The sequence below is a fragment of the Lepus europaeus genome, chromosome 10 (assembly GCF_033115175.1).
Source record: "Lepus europaeus isolate LE1 chromosome 10, mLepTim1.pri, whole genome shotgun sequence".
Taxonomy (NCBI): Eukaryota; Metazoa; Chordata; class Mammalia; order Lagomorpha; family Leporidae; genus Lepus; species Lepus europaeus.
This window is the reverse complement of record NC_084836.1, coordinates 70,050,046-70,067,618: the sequence shown is the minus strand read 5'-3', so window position 1 is coordinate 70,067,618 and position 17,573 is coordinate 70,050,046. Positions and strand designations below refer to the sequence as shown.

The following is a 17,573-nucleotide window of genomic DNA, read 5'->3' as shown; positions in this document are numbered from 1 at the left end:
TTTGATAGGCAGAGTGGATAGTGAGAGAGAGAGACAGAGAGAAAGGTCTTCCTTTTTGCTGTTGGTTCACCCTCCAATGGCCGCTGCGGCTGGCACATCTCGCTGATCTGAAGCCAGGAGCCAGGTGCTTCTCCTGGTCTCCCATGTGGGTGCAGGGCCCAAGCACTTGGGCCATCCTCCACTGCCTTCCCGGGCCATAGCAGAAAGCTGGCCTGGAAGAGGGGCAACTGGGATAGAATCCGGCGCCCCAACCGGGACTAGAACCTGGTGTGCCGGCGCCGCAAGGCAGAGGATTAGCCTGTTAAGCCACGGCGCCAGCCTATGTCAACTTATATTTGAACCACCAGCTACATGAGGAAGCCTATACACCCTTATCAATATCAAGCATTATTTTTTCCTGATAGGATTTATGTGAAAAATGCTTCATTATTTCACTAGTTTTAATTCTTTTAATCATAAGTGAGGCTGAGCAAATTCTGAACTGTGTATTGGCTATTCAATACATTGCCTTTTTGAGACATTTATTTTTAAAACGTCATTTATAAATTATTATCTCTACAACTTAATTACTTTTTTTAATTGCACAAAGACTTTCTGAATATCATGTGTAACTCCTTGTACAATTAAAACTGCCTCTCAGAGCAGCTGTCCCTTCCTGGTGTCTGATTCTTATCCAGATCTCATTAATATTCTTTCCAAACAGAAATGCCACTTGACTATACAGATGAGAGCCTTGTTTCTATAGAGTTCCCTTTTGTAGGGTGCCTGTCCCTGACTGCTCATTAATATTCCTTCCAGAGCACAGCCCTGTGAGAGCCTGACAGACTGTGTCACAACCCAGGCATTAACAGATCAGTTTTGTGCAGAGCTTCAGCTACTACCCTCTATTAGGCAGCCTGGGCTGCTCAGGGGTGGTGGCGGTGCTGGTGCTCTCAATATTAGCGTCATCTATGGGATCTGATTCTTTCATGTGGAATCCACACACATCTAATTTTTCTGAAAAGGGTCCCAATGATTCTAATGTAAGAAGTGTTACTAATCACAATAGGGAGGCAGATACAGACCCCACTTGCCCACCATCTAGTTAGCGTCAAGTCAGAACTAGGTCAAAGTTTAGGGCCCTTTATCATAAACCTGGGGATTGATTACTGAGCAATGGCCATATGCCAGGTACTCTACATATGTTACCTCATTCCATTTGATCTTTTTTTTTTTTTAAGATTTATTTATTGGAAAGGTAGAGTTACAGAGAGAGAGAATCTTCCATCTGCTTCACTCCCCAAATGGCTGCCAACAACCAGGGCTGAGTCAGGCCAAAGCCAGGAGCCAGGAGCTTCTTCTAGGTCTCCCATGTGGGTGCAGAGGCCCAAGGACCTGGGCCATTTTCTACTGCTTTCTCAGGTGCATTAGCAGGAAGCTGGATGGGAAGTAGAGCAGCCAGGAATCAAACCAGAGCCCATATGGGATTTTCATGCTGCAGGCCATGGCTTTAGTCTGCTACACCACAGCGCAGGTCCCATTCCATTTGATCTTGGGGCCCACCCTGTGCCATAGAAGGCTAAGCTTCTGCCTGCACTGCTGGCATCCCAGATGGGCGCTAATGCACCTGGGAAAGCAGTGGAGGATGGCCCAAGTTCTTGGGCCCCTGCACCCGTGTGGGAGACCTGGATTAAGCTCCTGGCTTTGGCCTGGCCCAGCCCTGGCCATTGTGGACATTTGAAGTGTGAACCAGTGGATGGAAAATAACTCTGTGTGTGTGTGTTGGTCTTTCAAATAAATAATCTTAAAAAAAAAAAAAAAGGAAAATTACTCCATGCCTTATCCTCATCATTTCTAAAATGTTCCTTTGGTTCATTGCTAAAGTAAGTGATTAATCGCTTCCTGGCCTTTTGGCTAAGATCAAGTATAAAATAAGTGCTTAATAAATAATGATAATGGTGGTGGTGGCAAAAATATCTACCAGTTATCGAGCATTTACCATATGTCAGACACTGTTTTAATTGCTTTGCACATAAAAATTCATTTCATCTTCACAGTGACACATTCAGAAGTAGTATCACTGTCCATTTATTTAAGTGTGTCAATGAGTGACATTCAGATGAAACCGAAGCCCACATTCTATAGGTAAGGAGACAGCTGGGGATCAGAAAAAGAGCCAGAGTCAACATGTCCCTATAACCTCCTCTGATGTTGCCTCTAAAACTCCTCCCCACCTTGGCATCAGAAAATTACTACTGTAGCAAAACTACTGCCCAGAAACAGCAGCAGGCCTAAAATATCCAACATGGCTTCTGACTGCGGCCCCACAATAGCCTACAGCCTATAATAACATTATAATAAATTCATCCTAGGTGACACTCTTACTCCCACCTGAGGCAAGGACGATTCCTAGACTTCATAAAAAGGCCAGAAAATGGGCAGTGGTCACTTTCCTGAAAATTTCCGTCCTCTTCTTGGAAACCCTACTCCCACCCCCAGGTGCCTCCAGGTCACATACAGGGATGACACTGGAACCTCAGGGGTTGTGGCCCACTCCAGATCAAGCTCCCTCTCCCTCTCGAGTGGTGCTTTCATTTGGCTGATAAGTCATATTTCTCTGCTAGCCTTTATCTACTTATCATTGAATTCTTCCATGCAGAGACAAGAAACTGGACCTTCAACCCCCCACACACACACCCCCCCTCCCCAATACAGAGGTTAAATAAATGTTGGTTCTTACTCATTTTTAAGAGAATAGGCTGGAAACAAAATGACCTCCAGTACAGAGAGTAAACCAGAAAAGCAATTCTAGAGCCAAATTACTTCGGTTAAATTATCAATAAAGAGAGTACCTAATGTCATCTCTAAGAAATTGATAGTTTTTTTTTTTAAGATTTATTTATTTATTTGAAAGTCAGAATTGCAGAGAGAGAGCTCTCTTTTATCCGGCTGGTGCACTCCCTAACCTGCTACAATGGCCAGGGCTGGGCAAGGCTGATGCCAGGAGATTTATCTGGGTCTCCCATATTGGTGTAGGGGCCCAAGTACTTGTGCCATCTTCTGCTGCTTTCTTAGGTGCATTAGCAGGGAGCTGGATAGGAAATGGAGTAGCTGGGACTCAAGCCGGCGCCCATTTGGGATTGCAGACAGCAGCTTTACCCACTGTCCCACAATGCCAGCCCTGACACTGGTAGTTTCCACCAAGAACACCAGACCTCCTCAAAACCCTGACACCATTTCTCTGTACACAAAATCTAAGTCTGTCAAATTATACCTTGTAAGGGCCAAATCTAAATAAGATATTGTAACACCCCGTAAGAATTCTAAGTTGCAGACAATACCACAACCATAACTTTCCCGGATGCCTTTTGTTACCTTATTCTATTCATTTGACTATCTTGTTGCACTTTTGAAATCCAAATTAGCTTTTTACATAATTGTGGTATTCTTTATATATCTTACTTAAACAGGTAAAAGAATAACACAATTAATCTTGAAAAACTGACTTTGGTCTAAAATTTGAAGGCTATGACGAACCACTCAAAACCTTTCTAAACTTTTTCTCCCTTAACTTCAGGAATTACTAGCTGTGAATCGAGTTTAATGCCACCTCTTTCTCAAATCCAATTTGTTATTTATTCATTTGGTTCCTTCCCTCCTGACCTTTTCCTTCTTAGTTGATAATTAACTCATTGTAAGAGCAAACATAATCCAACGGAAGGTTTTGTTTTCTTAAATATAGTAGGAAAAATCTCTTTCAGTGAAGACAAAAACAGATCATTATGTCAGTAACCTCAAATTTAGGGTGAAAAACAGAGAAAAGCAGAGTTAACAGAAAAAGAATGTGGAAATTTATAGTTGGACAAGACAATTACACACAAAGCATAGATTTCCTTTGAACAGTCTGTTTCTCCTTTAACCTTTGTAACCATTCCATGTTGAACATCAGCTACAGCAAATACTGGCCTGGCGCAGTAGGGGCTCAATAAATGTTTGCTGTATGAATGAAACATGGTGTAACGTTAGTACTCAGTGCTTGTCTATCTCAACAAAAATGCACCTGCACAGCCCAATCCCTGCTGAGAAATTACCTGCTCACAGTTCTCCCCAATTACATGTTTAATTAAGACATAGTAGCTAATTAGCCTTCTTTACAATGTCAAGACAGAATAAACAGTCCCATACACTTATTTTAAGAAGACTATGTCAGTTAAAGATATCACCTTCTTATAGCGCTCCTCTATCCTTAATAATTAATCAGGTTTCTCCAAACACAGGCGTTCTTAGTTTCACTCCTGGCCATTTCCAGGGAAGGCCTAGCTTCCATTCTTCTTATCTGAAATTCTAGATGATGTGCTTTTTTCAGAACTTGCTCAATCTGAAGAGCCAGTTCAGATCAATTTAACTAATCCCTTCAAGCTGGAGAATTAAAACATGTTTATTGAAAAGTGACTCTCTTCTAGGCAAAATCTCTGATCTTTTCTTTCTTTAAAAATCTGAGAAGCTAACACAGAACAATGCTTTAGCCAAAGATATGTATAACCAAGGCTGGTTACACACAGAATTACTAAATCACACAGCCACAGAAGCGATACAATTTCACTATGTATCTGGACTAATGAATGCTATGCTTCTTCTTCTTCTTCTTTTTTTTTTTTTTTAGGTTTGTTTATTTATTTATTTGACAGAGTTTCAGAGAGAGAGTGAGTGAGTGAGTCTTCCATCTGCTGACTCGCTCTCGAACTGGCTGCAATGGCCAGAGCTGTGTTGATCAGGAGCCAGGAGTCAGGAGCCAGGAGCTTCCTCCAGGTCTCCTACGTGGGTGCAGGGGCCCAAGGACTTGGGCCATCTTCTACTGCTTTCCCAGGCCACAGCAGAGAGCTGGATTGGAAGCGGAGCAGCTGGGACTCGAACCGGCATCCATATGGGATGCCGGCACTGCAGGCAGCAGCTTTACTCACTAAGCCACAGCGCCAGCCCCTGCTTCTTATTTCTTAAAGAATGGTGACACAAATACCCATATTAATGTTAATGTTTTAATTGAACTCTCATGTTTGTTTCCTAAGAATTACATCAAATTATGGAACTGTAAAAAATAAGAGAAATTTATTGGGCCAGTGATCTTGCAGGTGGTATGGGAAAGTAAATCAAATTCTTTGGGTCTCAGTTTTTTAATTGCTGATTTAATACATATTTTTAAGAGAGAGACATAGACAGAGAGGGAGAGATTGCATCCACTGATTCACTCCCCAAATGACATTAGTCAGGTCTGAGCCAGGAACTCCATCTGGGTCTCCCACATGGGTGCAGGGGTCCAAGCACTTGGGTCATTTTCTGCTACTTTCCCAGGTGCATTAGTAGGGAGCTAGATTAGAACTAGAGCAGCTGGGTCTTGAACCAGTGCTCACATGGGATGCCGGTGTTACAGGCTGCAGTTTAATCTATTGTGCCACAACACCAGCCCCAGTAAACAAATTTTTTATGTATTTGAAAGCAAAGAGACAGAGACAGAGATCTACCATTTGCTGGTTCACTCCCGAAATGCCTGAAACATCTGTGGCTGGGCCAGACCACAATCCAGAACTCAAACCAGGTCTCACGTGGAGGTGGCAGCACCCAAGAACTTGAGCCATCACCTGTTGCTAACAGGAAGCTGGAATCTGGAGTAAAGCCAGGACCTGAAAGCAGGTACTCTGACATAGGATATGGGGACTCCAAGTGACATCTTTTTTAATTTAAAAAAATCTTTTAAAAGACTGATTGATTGATTTGAAAGAGTTGCAGAGAGAGAGAGAGAGAGAGAGAGAGAGTGTCTTCCATCTGCTAGTTCATTCCCCAAGTAGTGCAATGGCTGGAGCTGGGCCAATTTGAAGCCAGGAGCTTCTTCCAGGTCTCCCATGCGGATGCAGGGGCCCAAGGACTTGGGCCATCTTCCACTGCTTTCCCAGGCCATAGCAGAGAGCTGGATCAGAAGTGAAGCAGCTGGGACTTGAACCAGCATCCATATGGGATGCCAGCTGCCAGCACTGCAGGCGGTGGCTTCACCACAGCACCGGCATCCCAAGTGACATCTTAAACTCTGTGCCAAATGCCCACCCTCCAGGTCTCAATTTCTTCATCTCAAAAGAGATATTAATTCACGAAGAAGATCATGAAGATTAAAGGATATAAAACCAAAAGTAGTCTGAAAGTGAAAAACCACTATAAAAAGCATTACTATTATTATTTTTTAAATAGACATCAAGCCTGGGTTAAGAAAAAAAAATAGAAAAGGCTATCAATGAAGAGCAACAGGAATAAATTAGACCTAATTAGTTACAATGACTGGTTCTGCCAGGTGTTAATAAGGAAGCCTGCTGCCTGAAGGTGTTGCTGAAAATGCTTACCAGTACACTGTCCTACTTCCGGGCATGGAGCAAATATAATGAAAACAATGTTACTGTTTTCTGCAGGAGTTGAGATAACTTTCTTATTTTTCTCCTAGAGAAGGAAAGCAGAAGAAAACTTCTGGTTGAATGAAGTTTCTAGTCAGCTGGGTTCCAGTTTGCTGCACTTGCCGTTAAAGTGTAATGGAAGTTGACAGGCTCGTGTTGCCCGGCAATGACAGCCCTGGAAACAGTGAAATAGTGGTCTGGAACTCACAACACCTTGGCAAACCTGCACTCAGGCAGAACTGAGTCCCCGTGTGTCCGGCAACCTTCAGAAATCCTCAGAGACTGCTACCTGATTTGAACCAATGGAACCACTTCAGCGGCTGTCCGTTAGAAACAATACCAAAGACAAGGCTTCGGCTGGCAAACTGAGACTCGTGTCTTCAAAAGCTCATTCACTCATGCAAGCTACACATATTCTCTGAGCACTTACTATGTGCTGGGCAACGCTGTAAGTGCCAAGGCCATACCGTGAACAGTGACGGACAAGGCCTCCATTCCAGCAGGAGAAGCAGGACTACCCATGCAGTGTGATTCGCGCTGGGGAGGAAACCCAAGAGGGACTGGCGCTGAGAAAGAGCAGCTACGTTGATAGTGGTCAGGGAAGGCCTCTTTCAGTGAATGGCATTTGTGCTAAAAGTTGAATGACGGGGAGGATACAGGCAGGCAGCCAGGTGAAGGGAACAGAAAGGCAGTTTCTTAGGCAAAGGAAAGAGAAAGAGACCCTGAGGTAGGTGGCTGGGGAATGGGTGAGAACTATGAGAGGGCAGAGTGGCAGCAAAATTGAATGCAAACTTCAATTTTTTTTCTAAATGTGATACAAAACCAAACATTGTTATATAATAGTATGGCTGCAAGATCAGATGTATTTATTCTACAAAGAATCTTAAAAAGATCATAGAGGGGCAGACATTGGGGCTAGCTGTTAAGTCACTGGGGAAGATGCACGTGTCCTACCGTAATGGAGTGCTGGGGTTCAGGTCCTGGCTTTGTCACTTGACTTCAGCTTCTTGCTAATGCAGACCCTGGGAGGCAGCCATGATGGCTCAAGTGACTGGGTTCCTGCCCACCCACGTGGGCAGCCTGGATTGAATTCTTAGCTCCCAGGGCCGTGGCCATATGGTTTGTAAACAAGTGGATGGAAGCATGTTCTCTGTCTTTAGTGAATTTTTATTAAAGGGTTACTTATTTATTTGAAAGTCAGAGTTACAGAGAGACATGGAGAGACAGAGAGAGAGAGGTCTTCCATCTGCTGGTTCACTCTCCAGATGGCCACAACGGCCAGGGCTGGGCCAAGGAGAAAGCCAGTAGCCAGAGCTTTATCTGGGTCTTCCTTGTAGGTGGAAGGGGCCCAAGCACCTGGGCCATCTTCTGCTGGTTTCCCAGATGCATTAGCAAGGGAGCTGGATCAGAAGTGCTGCAGCCCGGCTCTGAATGAATTTTAAATACGTAGTATGGGACGGGAGCTGTGGCATAGTGGATGATGCCTGCAGTGCCGGCACCCCATATAGGTGATGATTCGAATCCCAGCTGCTCTACTTCTAATCCACCTCCCTGCCAATGTGCCTAGGAAAGCAGTGGAAGATTGCCCAAGTCCGGCCCTGCACCCTTGAAGAAGACCCAGAAGAAGCTCCTGGCTCTCGGCCTGGAACTGGACAAGCACTGGCCATTGTGGCCAGCAGGGGAGTGAACCAGATGATGGAAGATTTCTCTCTGTATCTCTCTTTCTATAACTCTTTCAAATAAATAAGTAAATCTTTTTTTTAAAAAAGTATAGTATGAAGAAACTATGCATGGATTTCAAAAATTTTTGCACCAAAATACTGATCTTTTAATTACATTTTCCACGAACTTTAGAAAGTATTCTAGTACCACAAATTTGAGTATTTAATTGTTTCCTAAATGCATAATGGCTACAAAATGAAGAGGAAAGATAGGTTCTCACACTTACAAAGCTTATAATCTTACAATGAAGCAACAATTCATAAATAATGACAACATCAAGGTAAGATGAACTAAAAGTACTGAGGGAACACTGGGGAGGGCACCACGTACTTAAATAGAAGAAATTAGAAAATACTCGTTTTTAAATTTAAAAAATGTAACGTTTGATTTGGGCCCTTAAGGAAAAGGCTTTCACGGGAAGTGAGGGGCGGAGCATGGGGCTGTGGGAACTGCATGAGCAGACGCACGGAGGCAGGAAAGGGCGGGTGGCCAGGAAACCGTGACTCAGTCCAAGACCACAGTGCCAGGCTGGGGAGCAGGTAACGTCAGGAGATAAGCCTGGAGGAACAGGCTGTCAGAGCAGGGAGCGGGGGTCTTCCAGGGCATGCCCAGACATTTAGACTTAATTTACTTGGGCAGTTGTGTCCCTTAAATGTACCTATGAATCTCTTGAGATACTTGTTAAACCGTTTAGATTTCCAGACCCATCCCTCCAATACACTGAAATGCAGGAAGGTCTAGCTTGGCCCTGAGTGTTTACCTTTTCAACGAACTCCCAGGTAATTCTGATACAGGCAATTGAGAGAATCTTGCTTTGAAAATCAGTGATTTTTTTTTTTTTTTTTTTTTTTAAGTAGCAACTCTGGATTGAAAGGGAAAAGCTGAAGCCAACTCAGCCAACTCTAAGGATTACTTAAGAACTATGGAGAAAAAAAAAACACTAAGAAGACCGATTAAAGAGCCTTTATCACTATTGGGGTTTGCATCAATCAAACTTGGTGACTGATTAAATATGAAAGGAGAGAAGGACTTAAGTGTTACAGACAACTGCAAACTTTCTCCTTGAGAACAGCAGAGACAGATACTTGGTGTATGGATACTGTCCATGGGATCTACCAGGAAACCAAAAATATGGATCTGGGGTTACGCTGTCAAAGGCACTAAACATGCAGTTTGGTACTCCAAAGTAAATTCAAAACAGAGAGTTAAAAGTACAACCATACTAATTAGGAAGAAATGAGGGGCTGGCATTGCATTGCAGCAGGTTAAGCTACCATGTGTGAGGCCAGCAACTCACACTGGTTGAGTCCTGGCTGCTCCACTTCTGATCTAGCTCCCCAGTAATGTGCCTGGGAAAGCAGTGGAAGGTGGTCCAAGTGCTTGGGCCCCCGCCAACTACAAGGAAGACCTGGATGGAGTTAACAGATACTGGCTTCTGCCTGGCCCAGCCCTGGTCATTGTGACCCTTTAGGGAGTAAATCAGCAGATGAAAGATCTTTCATTCTATCTCTCTGTCACTCTGCCTTTCTAATAAATACAAAGAAATTTTTTTTTAAGAAGGAAATGAAAGTGAACATTTAACCTATCTGGCTGGTGAAGACCTTCTAAACATAAAGGCCACAGAAAAAAAATCCCAAATAAAAAGATTTATAGATAATATGTCACAGGAAAATTACAAGGCAAACAATAGGTTAAATATTTAAAAACAGGACAATATATTTAAAAATGAAGAGCAGATACAAATCACACACATACACACACAGACCTACTAAAAATAGTTACTGTATGGGATAGCAGAAATCATTAAATAACTTGGTGTAGCAACATAAACCCTTCATCATAAAACGACATCTGTTTCACACATCCACTGGAGATGATGGGATTTTTATGGCATCAGTCAGCAGGGTTCTTATCACTTACTTTCCCAGGTTCCTAACTCTCAGTCTATGGCAATGTCTGAAACACACTGTACCCATCTGTTGAATTCAATTCTAAAACAAATTCCACGTCCCCCAGGCTCCATTGATCTCTGCTACTACAGTGGAAATGGCCCTCACTGCATCCAGTCTCACCCCAGTCTCTATACATCTAGAAGAGCAGAGGGCTGGGGATGAAGCTAAAGAACTTCCAGAATGACCAGCCAACAGTGGCTCTCAAGTCAACCTCAGCACAGAGGTAGCATGGACTTTGAGATCAATAGCACAACACTCTCATTTTACAGCTGAGGCTCTGAGTCAATGACTGACTTCCAGGATCACCTGATTGGCTGGCCACAATCCCAAGGCTGAATCCTGACTCCCCAGCAGCTTTGGGAGCACAAGCTCTACCCCTCAGGGCGCCTACAAACCACAATTCCAACTTCCACACACTTCGCACTTTAGCACTCCGTCGCTCAATTTGGACTAAAAGAAACTTTGTGCTTCCTCCAAAAACACCCCAAATAAATGAAAGAACCCCAAACAAAAAGCCAACATAATTCAAATGTTAACAACCAAAGACAACCGGGAATAGGATTAACCAGTAAGACAATTCACAGAAGACACAGAAATTGGGATGAATGTATGGAAAACATCTGTTCTCACAAGTAAAGAAATGTCAATGAAGTAAGTAATTTTTCCTGGTCCAAATAGTACAGATTAAAAAAAAATTCAACATTAGGGCTGGCATTGTGATGTAGCAGGTTAAGTTTCTACCTGCGATGCCAGCATCCCATACAGGTGCCAGTTCCAGTCCTGGCTGCTCTACTTCTGACCCAGCTCCCTGCTAATGCACCATTGCGGCCATTTGAGGAGTGAATCAGTGGATGGAAGATATTTCAAATTAAAAAAAAAAAAAAATTTCAGTGCTCCCAAAGATGCACTAAGATGGGTATTCACAATCACCGTAGGGAGAATGTTAACTAGTCTAGTCTTTATGAAAAGTGATTTGGGAGCAGTTTTAGTATTTTTAAATTTTCATGTCCTTTGAGCCAGTAATTCAACTTCTGAAAAATCTAACTTAAGGAAATAATGAGTGGTTTTTACAAAGATCTATGCATAAATTTGTTCTCAAGTTTACCACTTAATAATGTTGTGACAATCAGAAGGCCCAAGAACATATTTAAATTATGCAATATGAATACAATAAGGTATTAAACATCCATGGAAATCACTGACAAATAATTTGGATGGTATAGAAAAAATAACAGTGAAAGTGATACAAAACTATATCTACTATATTAATATATTATCTATGATAATAGTATGAGCTCAATTTCCTGAGAGTTTATGTGAATATGTGTGTGTGTTTTAAAAATTTATTTATTTATTTATTTGAAAGGCAGAGTTACAAAGAGGCAGAGGCAGAGGCAAGAGAGAGAGAAAGAGAGAGAGAGAGAGAGAGTCTTCCACCTGCTGATTTACTCCCCAGTTGGTCGCAAGGGCCAGAACTGTGCTGATCCAAAGCCAGAAGCAAGGAGCTTCTTCTGGGTTGCCCATGTGGGTGCAGGGCCCCAAGGACTTGGGCCATCTTCTACTGCTTTCCCAGGCCAGAGCAGAGAGCTGGATTGGATGAGAAGCAGCCGGGACTCGAGCTGGCACCTATATGGGATGCCGGCACTGCAGGTGGTACCTTTACCAGCTAGGCCACAGTGCCGGCCTGGAGTGTGTGTGTTTATCACAAAAAAAAAAAAAAAAAAAAAAAAAGAGCAAAAGTAATACACCAAGTGGTAGTTCTCTCTGGAGCAGGGTATGAAATATAAATTATTTTGTTTTATTACTTTTTCCAGGTTTTTTATTAGAAACATATTATAAATTTTTAAAAATGTACATGTAGGGGCCGGGACTGTGGCACAATGGGTAAAGCCACTGCCTGCAGTGCCAGCATCCCATATGGGTGCTGGTTTGAGTCCTGGCTGCTCTACTTCCCATCCAGCTCTCTGCTACGGCCTGGGAAAGCAGTGGAAGATGGCCCAAGTGCTTGGGCCCCTGGACCCACGTGGAAGACCTGAAGAAGCTCCTGGCTTTGGATCGGCACAGCTCTGGCTCTTGTGGCCAACTGGGGAGTGAACCAGCGCATCGAAGTCCTCTCTTTCTCTCTTTCTCTCTCTCTGCTTCTCCTTCTCTCTCTGTGTAACTCTTCCAAATAAATATTTTTTTAAAAGTATGTATGTTTGTATACATGAAAATATGAAAAAAAAAGTTTACAAAAAGAGAAATTTGCAAGTCATTCACATGGAGGTGATAGATGAGGTCATGGAAACAGATCAGGTCCCCCAGGGAGAGGCCATGGTGAGAACACCTTGCTGGATAAGGTGATGGCAAACACTGCATTTAAGGGACAAAAAGACTGCGTTAGTGAAGCAGCACAGGAGGCAGTGGTGGGATCAGAAGATGGAGAGCCAGTCATATAAATGCACACACAGACGGAAAGAACCAGGAAAGTTGTCCACTTGGCCAAATGTTGCTAAGTGTAAGGAGAACAGTGCTAGGGCCACTGGATCCTGGGCTTGGACAGACAAGGTTCTTTTAGTGTTCGACACAGAAGCCAAATCTGAGCAAATGTCATCTGATCTATCAAGCTGACCACAAGGAAGTCTTGGGGAATTTAGCTTTCGATTTATGAAAAATAAAAACAAACAAACAAAAAAACCACAAATGATTGTAGAAATCTAAACCAAGAAAAAACATATCAGGATTACTAATTTATGGTTAATGAAATTAAAAATACTCTGGCATCCAAGACAGAACATGTTTGAGGGATTGTACACTCTGTTTTGGAATAAATATGGGTTGGGGACAGCATTGTGGTATAGCAGGTAAAGCCACTACCACAACAGTTAAGGTGCTGGTTTAAGTCCTGGCTGCTCCACTACTGATCCAGTTCCCTGCTATGCACCTGGGAAAGCAGTAGAAGATGGCCCAAGTGCTTGGGCCTCTGTACCCACGTGGAAGACCTGGATGGAGTTCCAGGTTCCTGGTTTCTAGCTGGGGCAGTTGTGGACATTTGGGGAGTGAACCAACAGATCAAAGATCTTTCTCTATATCTCTCCCTCTCTCTGTTTCTCTGCCTTTTAAATAAATAAATAAATAAATCTTAAAAAAAAAAACAAAAAGAATAAATATGGGAAAAAATAGCCCCATATCAGTTATCAGAGTACGAAAAAAAGCTGTATCTTTTTTCCCTCCTAAAGAAGAAAGTTCTTAGTTTCAGGGTAGACTTTAAAAGAAAATCAAAAGGTTGTGAATTTTCATGGTATCGTGTTAATTTTCTTACTGAGCAGATGTGAAATTCCAAGTGTCAAGAAATCATCTGACATGCAGAATAGTGAATTGTTTGATTGTTGGGTCAAACCTGGTTCTTTTCTATGAAAAGAGGTACAATAATTTGACTGAGTTGCCAGGCCCAGCAACATAGGAGAATCTCAACTTCACAAACCCCAAGTAGAGAGTACTTAATTTGCAACCACTGGTTTGTTGCTAAAGAACCTTGAGAGTCTGTGGTAAGTAATTTAACCTCAGGAGATTACTGCACACAATTAGAAAATGAATTACTTTAACTTCCTATTAAAAAGCACATAGTGATAGATGGTAGAAATATTTTTTAAAAAAAGTCTTTTTGTGTGAAATATTGACTTGGAAGTTACACATTTTCCTATCTGTAGTATGGGGTACAATTCCTATATAAATGTATAAAATTAAGAATACCTGACAATGAATTTTATTGTCAACGGTAAATTCTCCCAATTTGTGGGTAGGTGGCCATTCACGGTAAAATGTCCAACGGCCTCCCACACTCATTCTGTTCTGTATTGTGTACAGAATGTGTCTTTGGTGAACCTTTCTGTTACAAAAGGCTCTGAGTTAATTATAGTTGATTGGTGAAAAATACCGAAGGAAAGCCAAGAATATGAAATCCAAAGGGAAACAGTAATTAAAATTTCACTTAAAAACATCCAAAGAAAACTATATAAATATTGTAGAGGGCCAACACATTCTCAAATATACTTGCTTCTCTCCCAAAAATCTCTGCTGCAGACCACTTTCCTGGAGCGTGACCAAGGAAGAAAGGAGATGCACAAGGTCAAAGAAATGTGTTCATTGACTGAAACCACCAAACCACCATCATCTGCATTGTTAACTCAAAACTTCTACTTAAACAAACAAAAAATATCATATAGAAGGCACTGTGTCCAGTTCATCTTCCACATCCTAGAATACTGGCACATAGCAGGCAATTCATCAAAGTCTACAGTTATAGAGGAACACACAAGATGAGCATACGTTTTAGTTCATCAAAACTCTGCAAAGATTTCTCCAAACACTCTGATCCTTTGCTCACCACCAACTCCCCTCTCCTTTCTCCCCCACTCAAGAAAAAAATAAGAAAGAAAGGAAAAGCTATTTTGAGGGGACCATAGCAGGAAAAAGAATCCTCCGATACTAAGTTGTGCTGTTCAGAGAATTGTACCCCTTCTGAAGCTTTCTCTTCCTAGAATTATGGGGTTGAAATTCGGCCCCACCTGCAACCAGTCTGAAACAAAGACTGAATGTAGCAAGTTAAACAAAGTTATACAATGAGGTAATTTTTACAAAACGGCACTGCTTTGTTAACCTCCCCAATTTAATGTTTTCTTCCCAGATGCTCAACAGTTCAGGGCCTACCTGATAACACTTCTGGGCCCAGGAAAGAACAGTAAAAGTAGGTCCACCAACCACACTGCGAATTACCAGAGAATTAAAAACAGGATCTAATCCCATCTTTAACAGGCCATAGAGTTGAAGAGAGAAGAGGTGAGAAATAGGAGCATGATACAAATACATGAACTGAAGGGCATTACTCATTATTACCCAAAGGTTTTTAATACCTTTTTTTAAAAATGTATTTTTGATTTATTTTTTAAAGGAAAGGCAAAAGGGGAAATAAAACAGAAAACCTATGTTCTCTGAGCTCCAAAAGCATCCTGGGCTGACCTCACTCATACTATCAGTTGTTTAGATGACTGTCCGACCCACTTGATTTCAAGCTGTTCTGGGGTAGGGACGTTGGGAGTGTCGAATCCACAGCAGCACTGACACAAGAGGCACTCAATGAAGGTTTTGTCAAAGAATAAAATAAGGTCCTAAAGTAACTAACAGGTGCCACAATATGTATTGTTTTATTAGTGTAAAACAAGAAAATATATATGCATGTGAACTTTTAATTTTTTTTTATCTGCAGTCGACTTTAGTACTCTTTGCAGGTCTATCTAAAGCATTATCCTGCAGCCAGGCTATAACTGCGCTGGAACTTAGAAAATGTTCATTGAGGGTCACCTCTTGTATCTACCTCAGAAGGAAGTGTTACTTTACAGCTCCTAAAATATGTCATTTGCGAACAGTATTTGTTAATATGTCGATAAAAAATATTCCAATGAGCCACTTAAATCAAGAGGAGATTGAAGAATGCAAAAGAAGACCCCTGCCGAAAAGGCCCCTGGTACCTTTGACTAATTTGAAAAGTCAATTCCTGAAAGCTGGAATTAGGTGCAACCCAATCATAGTTCAAATGTCTCTCGCCAGGATAAGCTAATCTGGCTGTTGCGACCCCCACAAGGAGGGGAGGAAGGGCGCCGGTTGGTTCACTCCCGGCACCTACAACTTCAAGCTTTGGTATGTGTCCAGTTACCTCCCATTAGCACCTACGTATGTGGGAGACAGGTGCCGCTCGGATACCCACAATAGCGATTCCACAGAGACCCATCAGCTGCAAGCCCTGCTCTGTTCTCCACAGTCTTCCAAGAGTTCAGTTGGAGGAACAAAAGGGCAGAAAAGCCGAAGGGAGAGGGAACGGCTGCAGACGGAGAAGGAAAAGGAGCAGATAAATATTTAGAATATATCCCTGGGGGCCAGATTTCGAGTTTTGAAGAACTGCTCCCTTACTAACACAGCAAAAATGCGCAGAGTGAGAAAGCAGCGCTCCCGCCGGCACGGGGGGGGGGGGGGCTCCCCATCAGCTCCCGCTCAGCTCCCGCTCTCCGACTGGAAAAGCTCAGTCACTCCCACCCCGAGCGCAGTCCCCAGACGTGAGGAGGGAGCCGCGGATCCGGGGGCTCTCTCGAGGGGGAGGGGCTCACGCGCCTGGCGCCCCCTCCCGCACAAGTCGCGGGAGAAGCAGCGAGTGTGGGCTCACTCTCCGGCGGTGGAGAAGGTGGAGCCAGAAGGCCCTTACCTGACTACAAGCCGCCTTTTCCCGACGCTCTGTTACCAGCCCTGTCACGGGTCTCGGGCGTTGTACCTCGCGCACCTGTCGCGCCCAAGCTGCTACACCTACGAGCTCTGGCGGCTCCGCCCAGGTCCCGCTCAGAGCCCCGCCCCCGGACCCCGCCCATCGCCCGCGGGCGCGCGCACGGCCACCCTCGTCTCGGGCGGCCTTGGGCGAGCGTGCGCGCCGCCGGCTACGTGCGCGCGGCGCCCTCGCGGGGTGGGGCGCTGGTGTTGGGAGAGGCGTGGCTCCTTTCTCAGGTTATCTGGAGGATCCGAGCCCTAAAGGGCTCTGGTTCCTGCGCTTCTGTACTTTGTTTTTTGTTTTTGTTTTGTTTTGTTTTTTGACAGGCAGAGTGGATAGTGAGAGAGAGAGAGAGAGACACAGAGAGAAAGGTCTGCCTTTTTGCCGGCGCATCGCGCTGATCCGAAGCCAGGAACCAGGTGCTTCTCCTGGTCTCCCATGGGGTGCAGGGCCCAAGCACTTGGGCCATCCTCCACTGCCTTCCCGGGCCACAGCAGAGAGCTGGTCTGGAAGAGGGGGCAACCGGGACAGAATCCGGCGCCCCGACCGGGACTAGAACCCGGTGTGCCGGCGCCGCAAGGTGGAGGATTAGCCTGTTGAGCCACAGCGCCGGCAGCGCTTCTGTACTTTGGCCTTGAGGCCTCTGAGTGCAGGTTACCTCAGTTTGACTTAGGAGTCACCCCGAGGTTTCGCCTCAGTTCACCTGACGGCTTCCGGGGTAAGTCCTGTGCAAGGAAAGGTGTTTTGCAGGCGGCCGGCTGGTGCAGTGGATGGAGCTGCCCCTTAATGGGGACTCCGGCTCTTTGGCTTTCCTAAGTCGCTCCCGCTCGCTGGATCTGAGTTTCCTCATGAGTGAAGGGGATGGATGAGGGCAAACGATCTCCACGCTCTCTCCCAGCCTAGCGAATGGTTTAGCAAATGTCAAGAGGTTCCACCGCGTGGACATTTTCCCGCCAAATTCTCACCCCAGTTCCTTGATAGAGCCCTTTCCTGTCCCCCAGGTTTAGTAGGGTTTCCGTTCAAGGTTTCTAACGCTGTTGGGAATTCATGCGGCGTGATAAGTGTTTAGGAGTCAGTGGCGATAAATGCTGAAGCAGTTAGTGACAGTTTTGCCAGCGGTGACTAGGTCAGCCATTTGTTCTCTCTTAAGATAACCAGCCTCGGCTGATTGCTGGATAGGTATATGGGTACTTC

General features: G+C 44.0%; 1 protein-coding gene across 3 annotated transcripts in view; it reads right to left on the bottom strand.

Moving 5' to 3' along the window:
• Nucleotides 1-16,428, bottom strand: part of LIMA1 (LIM domain and actin binding 1) — a 94,677-nt gene extending 78,249 nt beyond the window's left edge. For all 3 annotated transcript variants that reach the window (XM_062203682.1, XM_062203683.1, XM_062203684.1), the window contains exon 1: nt 16,323-16,428. The gene's annotated coding sequence lies outside the window, so the exon portion shown is untranslated. The remainder of the gene's footprint in view (nt 1-16,322) is intronic.
• Nucleotides 16,429-17,573: the final 1,145 nt, after the last annotated feature.